This window comes from Triticum aestivum, chromosome 7A (genome assembly GCF_018294505.1).
Source record: "Triticum aestivum cultivar Chinese Spring chromosome 7A, IWGSC CS RefSeq v2.1, whole genome shotgun sequence".
NCBI classification, from domain to species: domain Eukaryota; kingdom Viridiplantae; phylum Streptophyta; class Magnoliopsida; order Poales; family Poaceae; genus Triticum; species Triticum aestivum.
Window position 1 is genome coordinate 323678730 of NC_057812.1, and position 24112 is coordinate 323702841.

The window sequence follows — 24112 nt, forward strand, 5'->3', positions numbered from 1 at the left end:
AAAAGACATTGCAGACTCTTTACACACCCCCACGGGGTACTTCTAGATTCCTCACAGGGAACAAAAGACGAGAACCTAGGAGAATCCTATCTACACACCCCCGCGACCGACGCCATCATCAACAGTGGGCCACGGGAGGCCGGCGCCAACCCCATCCAGATCAGCAACGGCGGCGGCTGGACTTTGCGGCCCTGCTCAGGGCACGGCGAGAGCTCGGGGGCACGCAGTTGTCGTTGCTCGTCTCCAAAGTCTCGTAGAGCTCGGGAGAACCGCTGGACTCCCAAGAGTCGCTGCTGCTGGAGCAGTTGCGAGCGAGGTGCGCCTCATCCTGGCGCTCCCCTTCGGGGCAACATTCCAAGCGGCGACACTCCGCATTGAAGACCTTGAAGAACAGCATGGAGGCACCGTCATACTCAAAGTGGATCGTGAGGGCGCCCTCCGCACGGCAAACCCGCGTGACCTCGCACCAGCCACGGGTCATGAAGATCTTGCCGGTGGAGACTGCTTCAACCCCTGCTCCGGTCGCCGGAGCGTCGTAGTCAGCATGCTGCAACCAGAGTTCGAGAGCCCCCTCGACGGCATCACGTCAGAGAAGCGTGGGAAGTGGATCCAGGAGCTTGGGGGCATCGCCGCCCACAGCACAAGGTCGCATGAGGAGTCTGCGGCATGGACTCCAGGAGCGACGGCACTCGTCGCTGTGGCGCGTCGACCTTGGCCGCGATGCGCGCGTCGACGCTCGTTTCTCCTTCGTTCCGAGCCCTCGGCTTGGGTGTACAAGGGCAGTGGATACCCCGGAGAAGGCCGCTCACACGAAGGCCTCGTCGCCACCTGCATCGCCATAGCATCACGATGGTGGACCGACCTCTTCTTCGGCGACAGCAGCGCTGACATGTCGAGGGGAATCTTCCCCTTCTCGTCAGCAGAGGACCTTCGGATCGGCGCCATTGGAGTCTATGGTGGAGCAGAGGAGGAAGAAGCAGGCAGAATGGGAAGAAATGGGGGACGGGGGCTCCGCTCCTTCCTCATTTATAACAGGTAATGATGGTTTTCCTTGCATGTCGCAGGGACTTGTCAATTCGGGCAGTTGCCGAGGCAGCATGGGGAAGCGGAGACGCCCACGTCCAATCAACCGCCACGTGTCAACTGAGGCCGCAGGCTTTTGGGGCCTGCGGTGCTCCGCGTTTGACCTTTGGCTTCGCCTCGAAGCCAAGCCTGAGCGCGGCTTGGGCCCGGGGCTACTATCAGCGTTCTGGGAACGGGGGTCCCCAGACTTGCCTGCCTGCGGCCCATAATGTCGCTGGGCTAGTAGGTCTGTATGGCCCATCTTCATCGACGAGGTATTCAAGACCCTCGCGAGGGGCCAAGCCTCGCGAGGCAGACGATGCAAGACCTCCTCAGGGGCAGCCACGCCTGGCAGGCTCACGAGGGGCGGAGGGATCAAGGCAAGGCAAACCTCGCAAGCTCCTCATGACATGAGCCATGACGATCGAGACCAGGTGGGCGCCAGCACGCGCAGCGTCCTTGTTTCCTCTTTGGTGCCAAGGGGGCAAGCACAGGCGCGGAGTACCGAGGCATCAAGGAAAGGTTTCCATATCGGTGCAACGAGACCAAGACCAGCAGGATGGCAAGATGGAGGTCACCATGGAGCCCAAGATGGCGTCACCACCAGAGCCTTTTGCAGGCAAAGACCACTTTTGTCAGGATAAGTTGTACTAGTTGTCCCCTTTCAAATTGGCCGTTGTTGGCTCCCTTCCCACTTAATATTTGGGGAGAGGACCAGGGCCTATATAAGTAGAACTAGCCACCACAGTAGAGGACACAAAAAGAGAGCACAAGAACACCTCAACCTCAGGAGGCTGTTCTTCCCCTTGTACTGTTCATCATCAGCCCAAGAGGCAATCCACCATCACCACACTGGAGTAGGGTATTACACCACAACGGTGGCTGAGGGAGTCCTGGATTATGGGGTGTTTGGATAGCCGGACTATACCTTCAGCCGGACTCCTGGACTATGAAGATATAAGATTGAAGACTTCGTCCCGTGTCCGGATGGGACTTTCCTTGGCGTGGAAGGCAAGCTTGGCGATGCGATATTCAAGATCTCCTACCATTGTAACCAACTTTGTGTAACCCTAACCCTATCCGGTGTCTATATAAACCGGAGGGTTGTAGCCCGTAGAGGATCAACTCCATACACAATCATACCATAGGCTAGCTTCTAGGGTTTAACCTCCTTGATCTCGTGGTAGACCTACTCTTGTACTACCCATATCTTTAATATTAATCAAGCAGGAGTAGGGTTTTACCTCCATCGAGAGGGCCCGAACCTGGGTAAAACAAAGTGTCCTCAGTCTCCTGTTACCATCCGGCCTAGACGCACAGTTCGGGATCCCCTACCCGAGATCCGCTGGTTTTGACATCGACATTGGTGCTTTCATTGAGAGTTCCTATATGTCGTCGCCTTTAGACCCGATGGCTCCTTCGATCATCCACAACGATGCGGTCCAGGGTGAGACTTCCCCCCCCCCCCCCGGACAGATCTTCGTCTTTGGCGGCTTCGCACTGCGGGTCAATTCGCTTGGCCACCTTGAGCAGATCGGAAGCTATGCCCCTGGCCATCAGGTCAGGTTTGGAAGCCTAAACTACACGGCTGACATCCGCAGAGACTTGATCTTCGACGGATTCGAGCCACAGCCTAGCGTGCCGCACTGTCTCGATGGGCATGATATAGCTCTGCCGCTGAACAGCGCCTTGGAGGCCGCGCACGCATCGGTTTCGACCATTGATTCGGAACCTACTGCACCGATCGAGGATCAGTGGTTGGACGCTGCCTCAGGGGCTGCGATCTCAGAGGCGATCGAGCCGAACTCCAGCCCCGCACTCCGCATGGCCCGTGACTCCGAGGAGCCGGATTCCTCTCCGAACTCCGTGCCCCCCACGCCCCTGCCAATCGAATCCGAGTGGGCGCCGGTAATGGTGTTCACCGCAGCGGACATCTTTCAGCATTCGCCTTCCGGCGACATCCTGAATTCTCTTAGGTCTCTCTCTTTATTAGGAGAGCCCTGGCCGGACTACGGTCAGCAAGGGTGGGATACGGACGGTGAGGAAATTCAAAACCCACCCACCACCCACTTCGTAGCCATTGTCGACGATCTAACCGACATGCCTGACTTCGGCTCCGAGGACATCGACAGCATGGATGACGATGGAGGAGATATCGGCCAACCAACGCCCATAGGGCATTGGACAGCCACCCCATCTCACGATGTGTACATGGTGGACACCCCTAAGGGAAATGACAACAAGGAAAAAGGGGATAGGACGAGTGATCGACCCCCCAAAACGCAATCAAGGCGTCGGTGCAAACGCCGGCCCAAGCCCCGCCTCGACAAAAACCCAGCCATAGAGCAGGACGAGCCGATCGACGACGAACAGGCCTTAGAGCAACCGTCCAAACAGGGCAACACGGATAGGAAAACCGAACATCCCTCCCCCGGCGAAAACGGCATTCCAAATGACCGCATGCCAAATAAACCTATGAAGCAGAAGAATCTCCATGAGAGGATCGTTGCAACTGCACGCAGCCTAAAAAAGCGGAAGCGGAAGCTAAAAACAGTGGAAGATGCACTGCGGATCAGATGGAGCAAGGTAATCAATGCCACAGATAAGTACGGCGACAGTCGCCGCACTAAAAGCTATCCGAAAAGAAAGCTACTGCCTGAATTCGACAAAGAGGCCTCAGAGCCCTCGTATTCAAAAAATGAAAAAGCCACACGGTCGGATAGACGACCCCATAAGGCAACAAGCGGCGCCGCACCTAAATCGGCATGCAACCCTCCTAAGGATTCGCATCATGGCCCAGTCAGGTCCATTTATGGGCCAAGAAAGCAAGCTCTCGTAAGCAACGCTACGAAGCCATCATGAGAATCCGGCATACCCAAATACAGGGGTGCCGCACACCCCCTATGTTTACCAATGAGGTCCTAGACTATGAATTCCCAGAGGGATTCAAACCCATAAACATAGAGGCATACGATGGAACAACAGACCCTGGAGTCTGGATCGAGGATTATATCCTCCACATTCACATGGCTAGAGGAGATGATCTCCAGGCCATAAAATATCTACCCCTTAAGCTTAAAGGGCCAACCCGGCATTGGCTTAAAAGCCTTCCCAAAAACTCAATTGGAAGCTGGGAAGAGCTCGAGGATGCTTTCCGAGCAAACTTTCAAGGGACATATGTCCGCCCCCCCGGATGCAGACGACCTTAGTCACATAACTCAACAACCCGGAGAATCAGCTCGGCAATTCTGGAATAGATTCCTCACTAAAAAGAATCAGATAGTCGACTGTCCGGACGCCGAAGCCTTAGCAGCTTTTAGACATAACGTCCAAGACGAATGGCTCGCCAGACACCTCGGTCAAGAAAAGCCAAGAACAATGGCCGCACTAACAAGCCTCATGACCCGCTTTTGTGTAGGGGAGGACAGCTGGTTGGCAAGGTCAGCCCCAGCGACCCAAGTACATCCGAAACCAGGGATGAAAATGGAAGACCGCGACGCAACAAAGACTGTCGCCGGACTAAGGACAAAAGTCCGAAGAGCACGACAGTCAACGCCGGATTCAAAGGCTCACGACAAAATCAGGAAAAATCGCCCCCAGAATAACAGGGACGATCCATCCAGCTTAAATAAAATCCTGGACAGGATATGTCAGATACACAGTATTCCTGGGAAGCCTGCTAACCATACCCACAGAGACTGTTGGGTCTTCAAACAATCTGGCAGACTCAATGCCGAACACAAGGGGCTCGACACACCAAGCGAAGGCGAGGACGAACCCCAGCAGCAGAGCACCAGGAAACAAAAGAACTTCCCACAAGAAGTAAAAACAGTGAACTCACTTCACATAACAAAACGTGCGGTGCCCGTAAAGGTACGCACCACATGGCCCATCCCGAAAGGATCCTGCCACTGGTTATCAAAACCGAGCACCTTCGATCAGCTAGATTATTCTAGGAATACCTGGAATGTAGGACGGACTGCCTTGATCCTTGATCCAATAATTGGCGGACTTAAGTTTTCAAATTTCCTTATGGACTGTGGCAGCGGACTAAACCCGATATATCAGGATACAATACAGCACATGGGGATAAACCCAGCAAGAAACCGCCACAGCAAAACCTCCTTTCAAGGGGTAATACCTAGCCCGGACACCCATTGCACGGGTTTTCTTCGGCTCACAGTCACATTCGGCTCTGCCGATAACCTCCGTCGCGAAAAGCTGACCTTCCACGTCGTCCCGTTCTCAAGTCGCTATCAAGCACTACTGGGACGTGAAGCTTTCGCTCGATTTAATGCAATACCACATTATGCATCTCTTACGCTTAAGATGCCCGGTCCACGAGGCATCATCTCTTTGATGGGGAAGCACTAAAGTGCGCCTCCCCAAGCGGAGGATAGTGCGGCCGCTTTAACAGCCCCACAGCAAAATGGCTTCACCGGCCAAAAAACTTCAAAATAGGTCATTTAAAGACCATGAACGCGGATAGACGAGTTCGGTGCAAAATCATCATTGATGCAGGCCTAGAAGCCATATACCCCCGCACAAGGGGCTCCATGCATACACAAATAAGAGACAATAAAGCTCAAACTTACATATCTTACTTTATACTTTGCTTATTTTAAATTTTTCGGCACGACCCGTTTTTCAACTCAGTTTCCCTCTTTTACAGATGAACATCGTGCGGTGCCCGTCCAGGATACGGCACAACGGAGACACATGCGCAGACGTGCAGTAGGGACCCGTCCTAAAGGATTCTTTTTAGATTAAGACCATGCGTAAACCTTTTTTACTGTCTCTTGTCGCTATACATCCCCTGGTTTTTCTTCCTAATATAACCAAGGAGGAGGCTGGCGTCTTGGCATGTGGCCACGTCAGAATTTTTGCATGTACCTGGACACTAGGGGATTTTTCAATAAAGAGTGCTGTTTGGCCCGCACTCATACAGACCGAACACCTTAGGGAATGTTCGGCGTCGCGTGTTTTGGCATTATATGCATCAGCTCCGAATCATGTCTTTGGTCAAATGTTGGGTTGGCCGGCTCCTGAGTTCGGCTACCTTACGTTCCGCTCTATCGGCTAAGGTAGCACCAGGAGAACTAATGCGATTGTGCCCCCGGTTCGGCCAGGGCGAGCACCTCAGTAGAGAAAGCCGAAAACTGACTGTCATGATGTAGCGTGAGACTGGTCAGCCACTCGATGACCTATCGGAATCTATCCGATTCCTCCGCCTTGACGAAGGACCGCTTCCCGGTCAGGCACATACGCGCCCCAAATTCGGACGAGCGCAGTGGCCACCAAGGAGCTACCTAAAGAGTCTCATTTTCAAACTCCTATGGCTAAGTGAAAGTGTTAAAGCATTATAGTCTGGTTGCCTGGCCCGCTGCGCTATCACCTCCTTTGTAGGACCAAGACGTTGGGTTAAGTGTGAGAATGTGTCTTCCGCGAGCACCCCCGCACTATGTGCGTGGGGGCTGAAGCCAACGACTGCCATCTTTCAGATTCTATACATATAGATATATATATATATCTTAAAACGGCCGATTAGAAGGTGTTTACAATACTTGGAGGCACAAGTATAAAATCAGCCACTACACTTTATCAAAATATTAATTTATAATTACATATGCTATCATAACATAGCATCTTTCGGGCACTGCGTCTCTATTACACGAGCGCCTTCAAGAACTTCCTGAAAATAGTGCTCGGAAGGTACTCGGCTTTGGTCCGAATCTCGGGACGCAACAACGGTGGTCTCCATCTCTGCCCAGTATGTCTTAACACGGGCTAGAGCCATCCTAGCGCCCTCTATGCATGCTAACCTCTTAATTGCATCTATACGCGGCACCGCGTCAAGAAATTGCTGCACCAAGCTGAAATAACTCTTCGGCTCCGATCTCTTCGGCTCCGATCTCTTCGGCTCCGATCTCCTCGGCCACAGATGATCCATGACGTACTTCATGGTGAGTCCGGACAACCTATTCAGTTCGGCCCACTGAGCCAAACGATCGTCCACTGCCAGTGGACGCTCTAGATTATGAAACTGCGACCAGAAAAGCTCTTCCACTTCGCAATCTTTCTGACATCGAAAGTGTTCGGTCGCATCAGCGGCACTCGTTGCCAAGTCCAGATAGGTGTCCTTCACACTCCACATCCGGTCCAACGGAGCAAACTTCGGATCACAAAACTTCCTCCGCAGCATAAAGGGCTTTCCAGCCGCAATCTGTTCGGCCTGACGCAGCTCCTCTTTCGCAGCTCTCATCGCAGAGCGAGCGTCCTTGGCATCGGCAACGGCCTTTTCTAAATCCGTTTGTCTCGCCCGGTCTTCTTTCTCAAGAAGTTCGCAACAGTCTGCAACACTCTTTAACTTCTCGGCCATCTCCTCTTTGCTTCGGCAGCGAGCAGCCTGTTCGGCTCTCAGCTCTTCAAGGGCCTTCTTGGCAGCCGCATCACTTTTTCTGGCTTGCTCCTTAGCTCGGGCATGTTCTGCCCTAAGATTCTCCACGGCGGCAGTACCATCTGCATCAAGCACACACATTGTAAGACACTGGCATGAAGCTCCTCTTACCTGATGTCGCCCAAAGAATTACATACCTTGAGCCTCATCAAGCTGCTTGTTGACAAGCGCGATGTCGGCATCTGCCACGTCCAGTTGCCGCTTTAGTTCGGCCAAATCATTAGTCCGGTTTGATTTCGGACACCTCACCACCTACATTCAAAGGCGACATCTCAGACCTGGGATTATGATCCTCTATGTGTCGTCATTTCTTGACAACACGCAGAGTCTCAGGGGCTACTATCTACACAGGGCGCATCTTATTTATGTGCAACTGACAAAAGTGTACATTATCTAACGTACCTCAAAACCCGTCAGTAAACTTTTGACGGCCTCATGCAATCCGCTTTCTGCGGATGAAATCCTTTCAATCACCGTGCCCATCAAGGCACGGTGCTCTTCTGAGATAGAAGCTCGCTCCAGCAGAATCTTTAGTTCTTCCGGCCGAGAACCAGACGGTGCCAGACTTGTCCTATGGCCTCTTTCGAAGACCGGACGCGGAGGACTTCGGGGGGCCGCATTGCCACCTCCCATCCCTGCCGGATTCGAAGAAACCCTCCGCGACGACACCTCAGGGTCGCCCGCCTCACTGGGCGGCACGGGAGGGGGAGGTGTTCCGCTCTCCATCATCTCCGGAAGAAGATCCCCCGAAGACGAGCTCTGCTGCGAGGGGCTAAGGTCCGAGCTACAAGGTAAAATTTCGGCTAAATCTTCTCAAATGCAAAATCACGGATTTCTCTCATCCCTCAAAGGAAAATCTTTTCTCCACTTACGGCTCGCTTGAGGGTTGATCCCCTTGAGGGCGTAGTCCGACCAAGGAACTTCCTGGTGTCGGACCCTCTGGTGAGGATTTTCTCCCCCGTTTTGAGGCCATGGTTTCTGGGTCATCAGAAGCGGCTCTCTTCTTCCCTTTAGGAGAGGAATTGTCGGTTCCTCCCTTCGGAGCAGCCTCCTTCGAGGAGGCCGCAGCTTCCTTGCCCTCCCTCTCCAAAGGCATTATCTCTAGCATCCTGACTAGCACAGGATCTGGCCTGGTTTCAGGAAGGGGAGCCGGACACCTGATCAGCTTCGCTTTTGCTGTCCACTCCTGTTCAAAAAGACGGCTCTTTTAGGGGCAAGTTTATGACGATTATACGGATAGAAGGTACGGGCACAAGGTTGCTTACTTGAGTATCCGGGCGATTGCAGCTTAAGCCTGCATCCTCAGTTGAATCCGGACACATCTCTTGTGATCCGAAGAATAGTTTATACATCTCCGCGGGCATTGCGCCCATAAAATTTTGGAGAGCTCGCGGCCCCTCTGGATTAAACTCCCACAGGCGAAGGGGGCGACGTTTACCGGGCAATATTCGGCGAATCAGCATGACCTTCATCACCTTGACCGAACTGAGGTCTCCTTCCAAGAGATCTTTAATTCGGCCCTGTAACAGGGGCACGTCTTTGGGCAAACCCCAATCCAATCCTTTGTTGACCCATGATGCTAGCCGTGATGGGGGACCCGAGCGAAAGGCAGGAGGCGCCGCCCACTTGGCGCTCCTGGGAGCGGTGATATAGAACCATTCTCGTTGCCACAAGCCGAGCTCCTCTTGAAAGAAGCCCTCGGGCCATGGAGCATCAGCATTCTTACTTATGACGGCACCTCCGCACTCTGCATGTCGTCCCTCGATCATCTTCGGCTCCACTCCAAAAGTCTTGAGCCATAAACCGAAGTGAGGAGTAACACGGAGGAACGCTTCGCACACAACGATGAATGAGGAAATTTGGAGGATGGACTCCGGAGCTAAGTCATGAAATTCCAGCCCGTAATAGAACAGCAGCCCCCTCACGAAGGGATCCATCGGGAAGCCTAACCCCCGAAGGAAGTGAGACATGAACACTACGCACTCACCGGGCTGGGGATTGGGAATAGCTTGCCCTTGAGCAGGCAACCTATGCGGAATTTCGGCGGTCAGGAACTTAGCCTCTCTCAACTTTAGCACATCCTCCTCCGTGACGGAGGAGGGCATCCATTGGCCTTGAAGGTCGGAACCGGACATTGTCGAAGGTCCGAAGCGCCTGGAATCTGAAGCCTAGGGTGTTGGAACTCGAGGCGACGGGTGAACTCGTTTGAGGTTGGAAAAAGGATTAAGGCCTTGGTCTCTTTATAAGAGGTTGAATACCAGGAGCCCTCCCCGTAACCGTTTGGGACTCGCCTTTAATCGAGAAAACATGCTAACGGGCACGATTGGGTTACCCACATCCGTATTAATGAGAATCCCATAAAAAAGGGCACACGATCTCTGCTTTGACAAGACGTGCCAAGGAAACCACCTCGCAAAGCATGCTGAGGTGGGGAAGTAAAAACGATTCGAGTAGAGGACTTGGCTGTAGTGTGATGGCGCACTGCAGAATACGTCAACAGATTTGATTTGTGTTAATATTATTATCTCTATAGCAATATGTGGAAACTTATTTTATAGAGCCGGACACTACTCTTGGTGATTACAATCTTTTATGAAGGACTTGGAGGAGGAACCCGCCTTGCAATGCCGAAGACAATTTGCGTGCCGGACTCATCGTCATTGAAGCCTAGTTCAGGGGCTACTGAGGGAGTCCTGGATTAGGGGGTGTTCGGATAGCCGGACTATACCTTCAGCCGGACTCCTGGACTATGAAGATATAAGATTGAAGACTTCGTCCCGTGTCCGGATGGGACTTTCCTTGGCGTGGAAGGCAAGCTTGGCGATGTGATATTCAAGATTTCCTACCATTGTAACCGACTCTGTGTAACCCTAACCCTATCCGGTGTCTATATAAACCGGTGGGTTGTAGCCCGTAGAAGATCAACTCCATACACAATCATACCATAGGCTAGCTTCTAGGTTTTAGCCTCCTTGATCTCGTGGTAGATCTACTCTTGTACTACCCATATCTTCAATATTAATCAAGCAGGAGTAGGGTTTTACCTCCATCGAGAGGGCCCGAACCTGGGTAAAACAAAGTGTCCCCAGTCTCCTGTTACCATCTGGCCTAGACGCACAGTTCGGGACCCCCTACCCGAGATTCGCCGGTTTTGACACCGACAGTGGCCCAAACCAGTATAAATCTTGTGTCTTTGTCTTGTGAGTTCATCGAAATTGTCCACGAGATATTAGAGAGCTAGGGCGTGGAACGATAGGGAGAAAACCTTCGCGTGCACCCAAGTGTTCGAACCTTGAGGGTTTTGCCTGAACCCATGATCCGACAGTTAGTTCTGCATTTCGGAAGCTATGACTTGATCTGGAGGAAAGGTGGCCAGAGGTGATTAAGGCAACTATGGAAGAGAAGGAACTAGTCCACAAAGCCAATGATGTTTGTACATACCTCGGCTTCAAAGACTAGTTCGGGGGCTCCTAGGGGTGCCCCGGACTAAGGGGTCCTCGGGCCGCTGGCCTATCTCTCATTGGCTGGACTGGTGGGCCACTCTTGGTTCATCATTGGAAGGCCATGTTGTAGGCGAGCCCGTGCTATGGAAGCAAATCCCCGAAGACTTGGTGTATCCTCCAAGTCTTGTTAGCAAAATTGGCATGTCTATCCTCTGGTGGTGACCGACCATATGTAACCCTAGGTACTCCTGGTGTCTATATAAACCGAAGGGTTTACCCGGTAGAAGGGGAAAAGCATTATAACCATCCCATCTAGGGTTTAGTTCATCCAATCTCGTGGTAGATCAACTCTGTAATTCTCACACATATTCATCAATACAACCAAGCAGGACGTAAGGTTTTACCTCTTAGAGGGTCAGAACCTGGGTAAATTGTGTCTGTGTGTTTCCATTTACCCATCAACCCACGATCCACAGTTCGGGACCCCCTGCCCGAGATCTGCCAGTTTTGACACTGACAGGTTCAATCTTGCGGTGCTCAATCCCAGTAAAAGAAAGGGACATGACACGTATTTGTATTGTTGCCATTAAGGATAAAAAGATTAGGTTTATTCATATTGTTTGGGTTTACTTTGTCTACATCATGTCATCTTGCTTAAGGTGTTACTCTACCTTTATTAACTTAATACCCTAGATGCATGTTGGATAGCGGTCAACGGGTGGAGTAATAGTAGTAGATATAGGCAGGAGTCGGTCTACTTGTCTCGGGCGTGATGCCTATATACATGATCATTGCCTTGAATATCGTCATAACTATGCATTTTTCTATCAATTGCCCAACAGTAATTTGTTTACCCACCGGATGCTTTTTGTTCGAGAGAGAAGCCTCTAGTGAAAACTATGGCCCCCAGGTCTGCTTTTATCATATATTAATCCAAAAATACCTTGCTTCTATTTATTTACCTTATTTTATTTTGTGTTTTGTTTATCTATCTATCACTACCAAATTGATCCTTGCAAATAACCGCCGAGGGGATTGACAACCCCCTTGATCGCGTTGGGTGCAAGTATTTGCTCTTTTGTGTGTAGGTGCTACTAATGAGGTTTAAACTTTGTTTCTAGAATTCTTTTAGACTCTGCCGCGGGGGGTACCTTTATGGAAATCACATTAGGAGAAGCTACAAAACACCTTGATAATATTATGGAAAATTATTCACAATGGCACACTGAAAGAACTCCAACTTGTAAAAAGGTGAATTATGTCAAAGAAATTAATACTTTGAGTGATAAAATGGATGCACTTATGAAAATGGTTGCTATTAAGAGTGCTCATATTGATCCTAATGATGTGACATTATCTAATTTGATTGAGCAAAATAATGATTCCCTTGATTTGAATTTTGTCTCTCGAAATAATTTCAAAAGCAGTGCTTATAGGGGTAATATTAATCCTAGGTCGTTTCCTAGAAATTCCTCTAATAATTATGGAAATTCCTATGGTAATGCTTATAATAATAATAATAATAATAATAATAATAGGATTCCCTCTGGTCTTTAAAGTAATATTAAAGAATTTATCAATTCTCAAAAGATTTTTAACACTATGATAGAGTATTTTTTTAATAAAGTTGATATGGCTAGGAACATGGTTAGGATTGCTCATCATGTGGAAAATCACAAATCTAAAAAGTTTCCACCCAATCTTGATATTAATGAGTCCATTAAAGCTATCTATTTATCCAATAATGAAGGTAGATAAAGAACCGCTACGTTAAAAGCTAAGCGAGAATTCCTAAAAAAAGCGATTTCGCTCGATTTTTACCATAATCATGATGAAGATAATAAAATAATTGGTGTTTCACCCATTGAATCTTTATTTAATAATATAAAACTTGATGAGAAAAGGACTAAAGATGATTCAACATTAGCTAGAAGGCGTCCCAATTGTTCTGAGGGTGATAATCTTAATGATTTTTTTATAAAAGTGGGTTTGGAGAGGTCAAAACTTTAACTAGTGATGTGCCCACTACTTTGGATTTCAAGGATTTTAATTATGATAGTTGTTCTTTAATAGAATGTATTTCCTTGTTGCAATCCATGATAAATTCACGCAATGCTTATGAACAAAATAAAGCTTTTACTAAACATATCGTAGAAGCTATGGTCAAAGCTTTAGAAGAAAAGCTAGAATTGAATCTTTCAATACATAGGAAATTATATGGTGAATGGGAACCTACTATTAAAATAAATATAAAAAATTATGAGTGCAATGCTTTATGTGATTTGGGTGCTAGTGTTCCACTATACCAAAATCTATATGTGGTGTGCTAGGCCTTCATGAGTTGGATGAACGTTCCCTTAATTTGCACTTAGCGGATTCCACCATTAAGAAACCTTTGGGTAGAATAAAATATGTGCTTATTCTTGCAAATAGAAATTATGTGCATGTTGATTTCAATGTGCTTAATATTGCATGCAATCCTGTCTTGTCCTATAATACTTGGTAGGCCTTCCCTATATACCATATGTGCTATTATTGATATGAAAGAATGTAATTCCAATTTTCATTAAAGAAAGGAATGGAACACTTTCCTAGAAATATAATTAAGCCACCATATGAATCTACAGTGATTCAGAGGCCTTCCAAAATGTAATCGTGTGTGATGCAGCACACACTAAATTCTTTCGCACATGTGGTATCGGTGATTAAGCGTTTCTAATGACTTAGTGAAACCATATGGTCTGTCATAACAAACCGTTTGGGAAACAGTATGTAAGGCACATAGGCCAACATATGATCTGTGTGCGATTTGTGCCCTATCGCACACGAGTTTTCTGCGTAACCCGTCTACCATGCTAGACTCCATCGCACATGTTTTCCAACAATTACCGTCTGTGATAATGTTCTATCACAAACGGTTCAGGAGCCCCTTCGCACACATACAAGTGCTGCAGACCGTTTGTGATTTGTTAGGTATCACCGACGGTTGCCGCAAGAGTGAGGTGTGCTTTTCGTTTGGGATCCCACATGTTTCCTAAAAAATATGACTGGGATTGTTTGCATTGGGCATGGTTTACTCCCAGTTCTCGTGTGCTATAACGCGATATCACAAACGGTTTCGGAGAACCTATGCACACTGATGACCCACAAGTATAGCGGATCTATCATAGTCCTTTTGATAAGTAAGAGTGTTGAACCCAACGAGGAGCAGAAGGAAATGATAATCAGTTTTCAGTAAGGTATTTTCTGCAAGCACTGAAATTATCAGTAATAGATAGTTTTGTGATAAGGTAACTTGTAACAAGTAACAAGTAATAAAAGTAAATAAGGTGCAGCAAGATGGCCCAATCCTTCTTGTAGCAAAGTACAAGCTTGTACAAACTCCTATACAAATGAAAGCGCTCCTGAGGACACATGGGATTTATCGTCAAGCTAGTTTTCATCACGTTCATATGATTCGTGTTATGTACTTTGATAATTTGATATGTGGGTGGACTGGTACTTGGGTACTGTCCTTCCTTGGACAAGCATCCCACTTATGATTAACCCCTATTGCAAGCATCCGCAACTACAAAAGAAGTATTAAGGTAAACCTAACCATAGCATGAAACATATGGATCCAAATCAGCCCCTTACGAAGCAACTCATAAACTAGGGTTTAAGCTTCTGTCACTCTAGCAACCCATCATCTACTTATTACTCCCCAATGCCTTCCTCTAGGCCCAAACAATGTTGAAATGTCATGTAGTAGACATTCACATGACACCACTAGAGGAAAGACAACATACATCTCATCAAAATATCGAACAAATACCAAATTTACATGACTACTTATAGCAAGACTTCTCCCATGTCCTCAGGAACAAACGTAACTACTCACAAATCATATTCATGTTCATAATCAAAGGGGTATTAATATGCATAAAGGATCTGGACATATGATCTTCCACCGAATAAACCAACTAGCATCAACTACAAGGAGTAATCAACACTACTAGCAACCCACATGTACCAATCTGAGGTTTTAGGACAAAGATTGGATACAAGAGATGAACTAGGGTTTGGGATGAGATGGTGCTGGTGAAGATGTTGATGTAGATTGACCCCCTCCCAATGAGAGGATCGATGGTGATGACATTGGTGATGATTCCCCCACCCGGAGGGAAGTTTCCCCGGCAGAACAGCTCCTCGTGGCGCCAGAGTTTCATCTCGTAAGCTTGCTTATGATTTTTTCCAAGATGAAAGACTCCATATAGCCAAAGATAGGCATTAGAGGGCTGCCAAAGGGCCCACGAGGCAGGGGCGCGCGCCCAGGGGGTAGGGCGCGCCCCCACCCTCGTGGATGGTGGGTGCCCCCCCCCCTCTGGTACTTCCTTCGCCAAATATTTTTTATATATTCTGAAACATGCTCCCGTGAAGTTTCAGGGCTTTTAGAGTTGTGAAGAATAGGTCTCTAATATTTGCTCCTTTTCCAGCCCAGAATTCCAGCTGCCGACATTCTCCCTCTTCATGTAACCTTGTAAAATAAGAGAGAATAGGCATAAGTATTGTGACGTAATGTGTAATAACAGCCCATAATGCAATAAATATCTATATGAAAGCATGATGCAAAATGGAAGTATCACACACGTATTAGCGCTGCAAATCGTTTGCGATTTGTTGTGTATCACCGATGGTTCTGCTACGATTGACGTATGCTTTCCAATGTGGATCACACACACTCATTTAGTTGAACCGTGTGCGGAGCAATTGCCAGGTTAAAACAAAAATATCCCATTTTGAATCGGCGCGCAAAAAGAAAATTCGCCACAATATTCAATTGAACAAATAAACAAAAATATCCCATTTTGAATCGGCACACAAAAAGCAAATTTGCCAGAATATCCAATTGAACAAATAGTGTCCACAGGAAGAACATTCATCAGATTTCGCAACAACTGCAATTGAACATATGGTAGCTAAATTCCAATGATTTGTCCACACATATATGCATTACATAATTAATTATTGTGTACGAAATATGAAGACCTCATCAGATGGAAAACAATGGATCCGTGTGTTATATGTTTAGCGGCTAACTCTTACTCAATGTTTCAGGAGAAGGCATGCTGAAATCTTCATTATCACCAGTGGGATTGATGTAGTGATCCAAGAAGAAGTCATTGATAAATCTCCGAACCATCAGCAATTCACCAGCCGGGAGCAGTTTAGGGGTCCTCGGTTTAAGATGAGCTGCAGTATTTTTAAGATCAGAATGTGCCATATGAGTGGAGTAGAATATATTAATTAAGACAGACTTACTGGTACTAGTTCGCGAGGATCGCACAACTATCAGCAGATTTGCAGATGGAGATCATGTGTCTGCAAACATAGTATCCACAAAGGTTGGTCCCTGCTTCTTGCTGAGGACACTGGAATTTTTTGTACAAAATTAGTCATGTATTTGTCCTGTTAGGAACAACCTAAGCCGTGTTAGATGTATTATTTTTTCTTTGGACAAAATAGAAAGAGATTTATTTAGAAGCTTGATCATTTGACTGGCGTAAGGAAAGCTATTTGCAGACTGTTGGATAAATTTTCCGAAAATAACGGATTTCAGTGTGTTACCGGAGAAACGATCTTGTGTTGCACGGGTTGTTCCGTCTTGAACAGGTTCCCTGGTTTAGTTTTCCACAATGCGAGCACACTGCAAATGATGATGAAGTTTGACAACATCAATTATTGAACCAGATATGAATGCAAATTAATTTCAACATAATAGAATTCAATACCTATCCAAGAATTGCTGAACATGCGTCAAATCCTGAGCATTTGTTGACTCTCTGAGAGAATCGATGTAGTAAACTGTGTTCTTGTTTGGAACAACGAATACCAATATCCAGTGATTGCTACATATTAATAAAGACATGAACTTACGAATGATGTCGAAATGTGAAAGACAATCAGTGTATGCGTGGTTGTTTACTTGACTTACCATTCATGATATGGCCAGAGAAATGATTGTGCATGGGACGTGTCTTAGAAGATACGGAGGACCGTGTTAACGGCCCAGTCCCGTCGGTCCTTACCATCTAATGTTGTGCCATTTGCTAATGCGGGATCTATGAAATACACACTCTCCCTTATTCTTCTCCGTGTGTTTAATCCCTTGAGAGGAATAAAATGCAGTTAGTTGTTTATCATTTATAGCATTATATGGAGAAGTTGATCAGAGTTTGTTAAGTACTTACAAAATCAGGCATCTAACAAGAGTGGCATCGAGCACGTTGAAGTTGAAGAAGAGATGTAAGTCCTCAAAACTCACATTGATGGAACCAGCATCGTGTCGAACATGATCTCTATTGTAGTGGACTAGCAAAGCATGATAACCTGCTGACATTTGATCCATGCAATATTCATGTAACTCGCGGCAACTAGAGCTGCACTCATCAAAGTATTCGCCAACAAGAAATGGCTGGCCATGGACGTAATTGTGTGCTTCAAGTACGTTTGCTTTCCTTTTAGCAAGCAATAATTCTACTTCTTCATCATCCATGGTGTCAGAAATAGTATTACTCCCCGATTCGAACAAGCTGCTATTAATTTGGTTATGTGCGATGAGTGCTTTAAGTAAGAGGCAATCGTTCTCTTTCCTCTTCACTCTTCTGATGTGCTTCCTCGTGGTTGTGGTTGTAGCCTTTTTGGCCACTTCCTTCTTGGTACTTGAAGCATTTCTGGCAGAGCATCTAGTTGCCTGCAAGGTAGACTGCCGAGCAGACGGTGAAGCTTGGACGGACTTCTTAGCAGACGGTTTATCTATGCCAGACCGTTGAGCTGGCAGTGCTGCTGTGACGGACTACTGGGCTGTAGGAGTAGAGGCATTGGACTGCTGACCATGTGTTGAAGCTATGTCGGGTTTCTGCATAGGTGGTGCCAACTTGTTGGTGTGCTGAGGAGGCCGTGCCAACGCGTTTTTTTGCCAAGCAGGACGTGCTGACGCATTGGTATGTTGATCATGCGCCTACGAACTGACAGACTGATGAGCAGTCGGTTCTAGACCTACAGACTGCTTAGAAGGCTGTTCCGAAGCATCAGACTGCTTGGTAGTCTATTCCACCAGGTTGGTCTGCTGAGCATGTGCTGCAGCTGGCTCTCCCCTGCTGCTTCGGCGGCCAGCATCTGAACCGGTGGTGCGTCATCAACATATGTAGGTCTTGCCACTGGCTACTTTGCAGCGGAGGATGACATGGCATGTACGCCACAAAGTTGGGCCGGCTGATCACAGGTTGATGCATCATCCCGCGAGAGCTGTTGTGGCAAGGAGAGCGTCACCGGTTGAGAGGTGACAGCGGTTGCTCTTGGCGGGGCTTTAGGAATATCATCAATGAACTCTATTTCCTTTCGTGGCCACTGGATGTGATGTAATAGTGTTTCTCCCAAGGTCATTTGCTCATTGAAGTCTCCTACGACATTCTTCAGGGCAAATTCATTGAGTCCAGGCTTTACTTCAGTCATGTAGCACTTCACACAGCCCGGCTTCAATGGCACATTGTCCAAGAAGAGGCCATCTTCCAAGAAGGGTGGGCAAACCCAGGCTGTTGCACATTTTAATGTACCTTCATAATGTGTAAGCACGCCCTTCAGTCTGTCTTTCATTCCAGATAGATCATATATAGCATCATCATGAGCAGCTGCAGTCTCAGTGTCGCTGGGGTCAGCTGATGCACAACTACTCTTCTGCAGTGTTGTCGCGCAATAAGCATCATCATCCATGCCTTCCTCCCCTCCCATCTGCTAGCTATCTGTCAGTATTAGAGTCTTCTGTGTCATCGTTGACTCCTCAACATCCTTTCGAACAGCCGGATAAATGTCCTTCAACTTTTCAAACAATGCATTCTGCTTCATTTCACTCCTCGCTTTTTTCATGTTGAGCCTCTATTCTTTGCTGAGTGTGAAAGCCCTCTTGTGCATGACATTAACACCTATACCCCTTGCATGGCCAGGGGGCTCTTTTGTGTCCAGATCAATGGACAGAATGTCACATGGCCCTGAGTTCCTGTAGAACCTTCCAGGGATCTTGGAATCCTCTACCATCACATCATACAGTTTGGCGTCACGTGCGTTTTCAAAGTAATAAGTTCCGTCATCACGCCTCTTTGCACGTGCCCGCAAGTAGTCTCTGGTGCGTTCTCCCTTGATTTCACTAAAGGCCGGATTTCTACCCGCTGCTACTGCTTCTTTGTCCTCCTGTTCCCATATCAGTTTCATGCCGTAGTATCCTGCCACACCCATATGGTGGGGTGTATGTTCTTCTTATGAAGTTTCTGATTGCTTGAAACTCTTCGTAGCAAACTCTGGAGTTGCCCTGACCCTTTTGAATTCTGCCAAGTCTGCCTTCGTAATTTGGGGGTATGTAGGGATTGGGTCCTTGCCTTCACTCAAGTACTTCTTGTACAACACGTGATTCCAGTTTCTCCAAGCATCCCTAGCCTTCTTCAGTGCAGCGTGTTCCACCTACATTCTCCACTACTCTAGAACATTGAAGTGATCCATGATCTCCCAGACTATCCTTCGCCGTGTTTCTGTGTCAGCCTTCCGAAACCCCGGCAGGTTAATGTTGAGCCTTGCCCTGCCAACAAATCCAACCTCATGTGTGCTTTATATGGTTTAGTTGGAGCCCAGGACTTTAAATCAATCTTGGTTACTTCATGTACACCTTTAGGATGGTGTGTGGGCTTCCTTGGAGTGTTCCTCCGTGTCCTGACTGGAAGGGTAATTGATGCAGCTCTATCCCGTTCAAGACTACTTGATCCCTCATAATCTGCTGAAGACCTAGGGTTGTCCGAATCAGATTAAGATACATGGCCTGAATGAGTGTTGTCGCTGCTACTCGGCATCTACAGAGAACACATGCGAAACTCAGGAAAGGAGGATAAGCATAAAACTAACAACTTGGTATCAAGCTTTCTAAACATGCCATGCAATAATTTAGAAAATGTACGGCTAATTTGTTAAGTTTGTGTGACTCGGGCACCCACGATTAGTAAATAGGCAGTAACTTATTGGAACAAATACAACTTATATGTAGGAAGGTAGATAATGAACTTATATACACTCTCCGTTATTTATAGCCAATTTGGGAACATACAGAACAAAATTGGAAGAGGGATTGTGAGGAAATATGCCTCACCGTGATGGAGAGCAGTAACTAATAGGCTTCTTAATGCAAACCTAGCCGGACCACAGGAGAGGCGAGGGTTACTGCATCGATATGCTCGAGGGTGGCTGGCGAGCAAACGAAGACGGCGAGGTGCGGGCCGCCGCGTGTTGGGAACGGCAGTGGAGGTAGGCTTGACGCCGAAGAGCGGGCACACGACCGGGGTGAGCACGGCGGTGCCGGAGAGGGTTCTGCTGTGGATCTGAGGGAGGTGGGAGCTAACGAAGGAGATTGGGTGGACTAGTTGAGTGAAACGCAGGCGGACAGTGGGGGGTGTTGGCGGCCTAGGTGAAAAGGGTGAAAAATATCCCTAGTCGCCGTGCACGTGGAAAGGCCTATGCAAACGGTTGCCTCTAAGCGCTCGTGTGCAAAAACAGAATAATTTCGTTTGAAATGAAGACGTACTAATTTTGAAATGAAGACGTGAGTTCATCGTTTCGCCTCTAAATTTTCCGCACTAAACCAAACACAATTTTACCACGGGTTTGATTTCCTGGCCCATTTCAGGTCTCGTGTGCTATATGTAAGACATTTTTTGGCATTTACCATGCATGTTGGCATATAAATCAATTCCTAGCCGGGATGCATTTTGTCGGTGTACTAGAATAGGGGTACCCTAGTACCCCGAACTTGTGCACGGGCAGTTGCAGCACCCCGCGGCAAAGGCTTGCCGGGTGATCGCCAAGATCCCCCAAGGTTCCCTTGGAGCCATCCAAGAACAAAGTATTTAAGCTAAGGAGACAAGACCCCGGCAAGAGGAGCTTGCCGGGAAGGCCAACCAAGGAGCTCCAAGGAACTTGCCGCGACGCGCCACGCGCTCCGGCAAGGCAACAAGGCCCCAGCAAGAGGAGCTTGCCGGGAAGACCAACCAAGGTACCTCAAAGCCCGGTGAGTGACAAGCTTCCGGACCCGACAAGATAACAACAGCGGCAAGGCGTTTGCCGCGGCAGGCGGCCACTCTGCGTCCGTGCTCCAGCGCATCCACCAACGTGTCGCTCTGGGGACCTCTCCGGGCGTGCGTGGCGGGAGGCTGTGCAGCCAACGGTGCGCAGTGGCATGCGAAGCTGACAAGATCGCCATCGTGGCGAACGGTGGCGCCCCTAACGGTCCTTTTCTGCACTGTTCGGGCGATTCAGACGGGCATTTAATGCCCTTGTCCCCTGCCGTCAGGGTTAGGTAGGGTGCACTGTACAAGCAATTGTATCAACTACCTCGCTTTTTACGTTTTTACCCTCCTCTGCGTTGCCACCTGTCGGTGACCCCTTTAGTGTATAAAAGGAGGCCCATGCGCAATGGAGGGGGGGTTCGGTTGGGAGGTTCGGACAGTCAGCTTCGATTCATTCGTAGCCTAGAGAACATCACACTCTCGCTCGAGAGCAAGAACACCAGATAATACAACCAGACAAGCAGCAGTAGGAGTGTTATCTCTCCGGAGAGCTCCGAAGCTGGGTAAACTGCTCGTGTGCCTCGCCTCGATCTGCTCTTCGTGCGATCTCCGCCCCCCGCCAAACCGAAAGGGGCCAGGTCCGCCGACCCCATAGGTGTTCGTGGATCAGTTTCCCCGACATCTTTGGCGCGCCAGGTGGGGGACGTCGAGATTGCGTGAACCTGGTCCGGCGTTCACACGAGCTAGATCCATATTCCCTTCATCAACATGCCACCGAAGAAGCAGACTTCGGCGGCTGCCGCTCCATCCACGTCACTTCCGCCACCGTTGGAGCAAACGAGTGGTGGGATGGACGCCGGCGGAAGAAAGGATGTCGACGAGGAAGCTCATGATGCCTCCAGGTCCAAGAACAAGGCTGCACAAACCTCGGTGACTGCATATGTTCCACGCCACTCTCAGGAGGCGCAAGATCAACAGCGTCATGGCACTAGCAGTGCCATACGCATGATAGCCCAAGACCAAGCTGGTGGATCTCGGGGCGCTCGAGACCAGCATGCACGCCAGCGTGCTGGCACGAGTGGGGCGCGGTCGCCTGGATGGGATACTGCTCCTTCTAACATAGTTAGAAGTTCGAGCACGTCCCGCTCCTCGCGTCGTCCGCCACTGCCACCCACCACCTCAGCAGAAGCCTTGGCGCGAGCTCAACTTCTCCTAGATTACCCTCCGACGTCAGACAAGATCGACGAATGGAGAGCCACCATTCAGAGTCTTATCGGCTACGCCAACGGCGACACTCCATGGCGGCCGAGCGTGTCGCCGCCACGGCAGGACCGCCGGACACGAGCCGGTGGCGAAGAAACGGGCGGAGGTGCAACTACCATGCAATCACCGCCCCGAAGGCCAAGATCGCCGACTCGTCGGATCCACCTCGACAGCGACTCCACTGCATCGTCGGATCCACGAGCTTGTGGCAATCAGCGCCAAGTCCTTCATGATCGACAACAAGAAGACGCTCGAACCCGCATCGAGTGCCGAAGAGAAGCGCGACGTCAATCCGACAAGCGCGATGGGCCCTCTGTTGACATGCATGCGCCAGGGGAACCAGGCGATCTGCCGTACGCGGGAGGTTGTCCTGCGTTCACTCGTGAGCTGCGGCAAGTCCAGTGGCCCAGTACAAAGAACTTCAAGCCAGACGTACCGGAGAAGTACGACGGCAAGACGCATCCGCCAGAGTTCCTCAGCATCTACACCATTGCGGTGCAAGCTGCCGGGGGACGAAATGACAAGATCCTTGCCAACTACTTCCCACTGGTGCTCAAGCCCGATGTCAGGTCCTGGCTCATGCACTTGCCGGACAACTCCATATCCTCTTGGGCTGATCTGTGCCATCAGTTTGTCGGCGCCTTTACAGGCGGACACAAGCCTCATGGCCAGGAGAGTGATCTTCATCTGCTCGCCCAGAAGGAAGGAGAGCCCTTGCACAAGTACATTCAGAGATTCAGTAGTGTGCAGCACAACATCCCAGACGTCCACCCTGCCGCGGTGATCAGCGCGTTCCATCAGAACATGCGGAACCGCAGGATGTGGGAGAAAATGGCGATGTGCAAGATCAGGGACGTTAGTGAGTTATATGCACTGGCCGACAAGTGTGCACGTGCTGAGGAAGGGAGGAGACTCCCCGGAGAAAATATAGGAGCAGGAGGATCTAACAGTGAAGATGCTGCCCGACAAGGAAAAACTGGCGGCGGAACAACAGAAGGAGGAAAGGCAAAGAAGTTCTAGTTGTCGAGCAGTCTGGCAACGGTGGTAGCGCCAAGGAAGCCAAAGCTGGTGACTCTGGCAAGGAGGCTGTTGCGGAGGTAGCGGTCACCGACAAGCAGGATGGCACCAACAAGCAGTATTGCAAGATTCACCGCACCAAGGGCCATGATCTTCAGAACTGTAAGAGAGTCGAGCAGCTTGTTGAGCAACAGAAAGCTGAATACGAGCGGCGCGACAAAGAGAAGGCCTAGGAAGGAGCTGGTGGATCCGGCAAGAAACGTCCCGGCCGAGGAGGACGCCGCGGCATGGCCAAGCAGCGGCAAGGAGACAGACCTCCTCGCGGCCGCGACAAGGATGAAGATGACGGCGACGATGAAGATATGGATGATGAGGAAACTGATGAGCAGGAGTTCCAGAAAGCCACAGAGGTCCTGTGCATTGACGGTGGTGCTTCTATGCATGCCTCGCACCGCCAGCTCAAGCAGTGGGTGCGGGAAGTTAATGCCGCAGAACCACCCGTAGAGTCACGCAAGCCTCTGAAGTGGTCCAGCACGCCTATCGTCTTTGATATTGAGGACCACCCTGATCGCATAACTGCGGTCGGGTGCTTGCCGATGTTGGTTTCACCAACAATCCGCAACCTCAAGGTCACTAAGATGCTAGTTGACGGTGGGGCCGGCTTGAACCTCATCTCCTCCGCCGTGCTCCAGAAGCTACAGATCCCTGACAGCGAGCTCTAAGAGACCGACACATTTCAAGGAATCAACCCGGGAAGGAGCAAGCCAAAGGGAAAGATTACGTTGCCG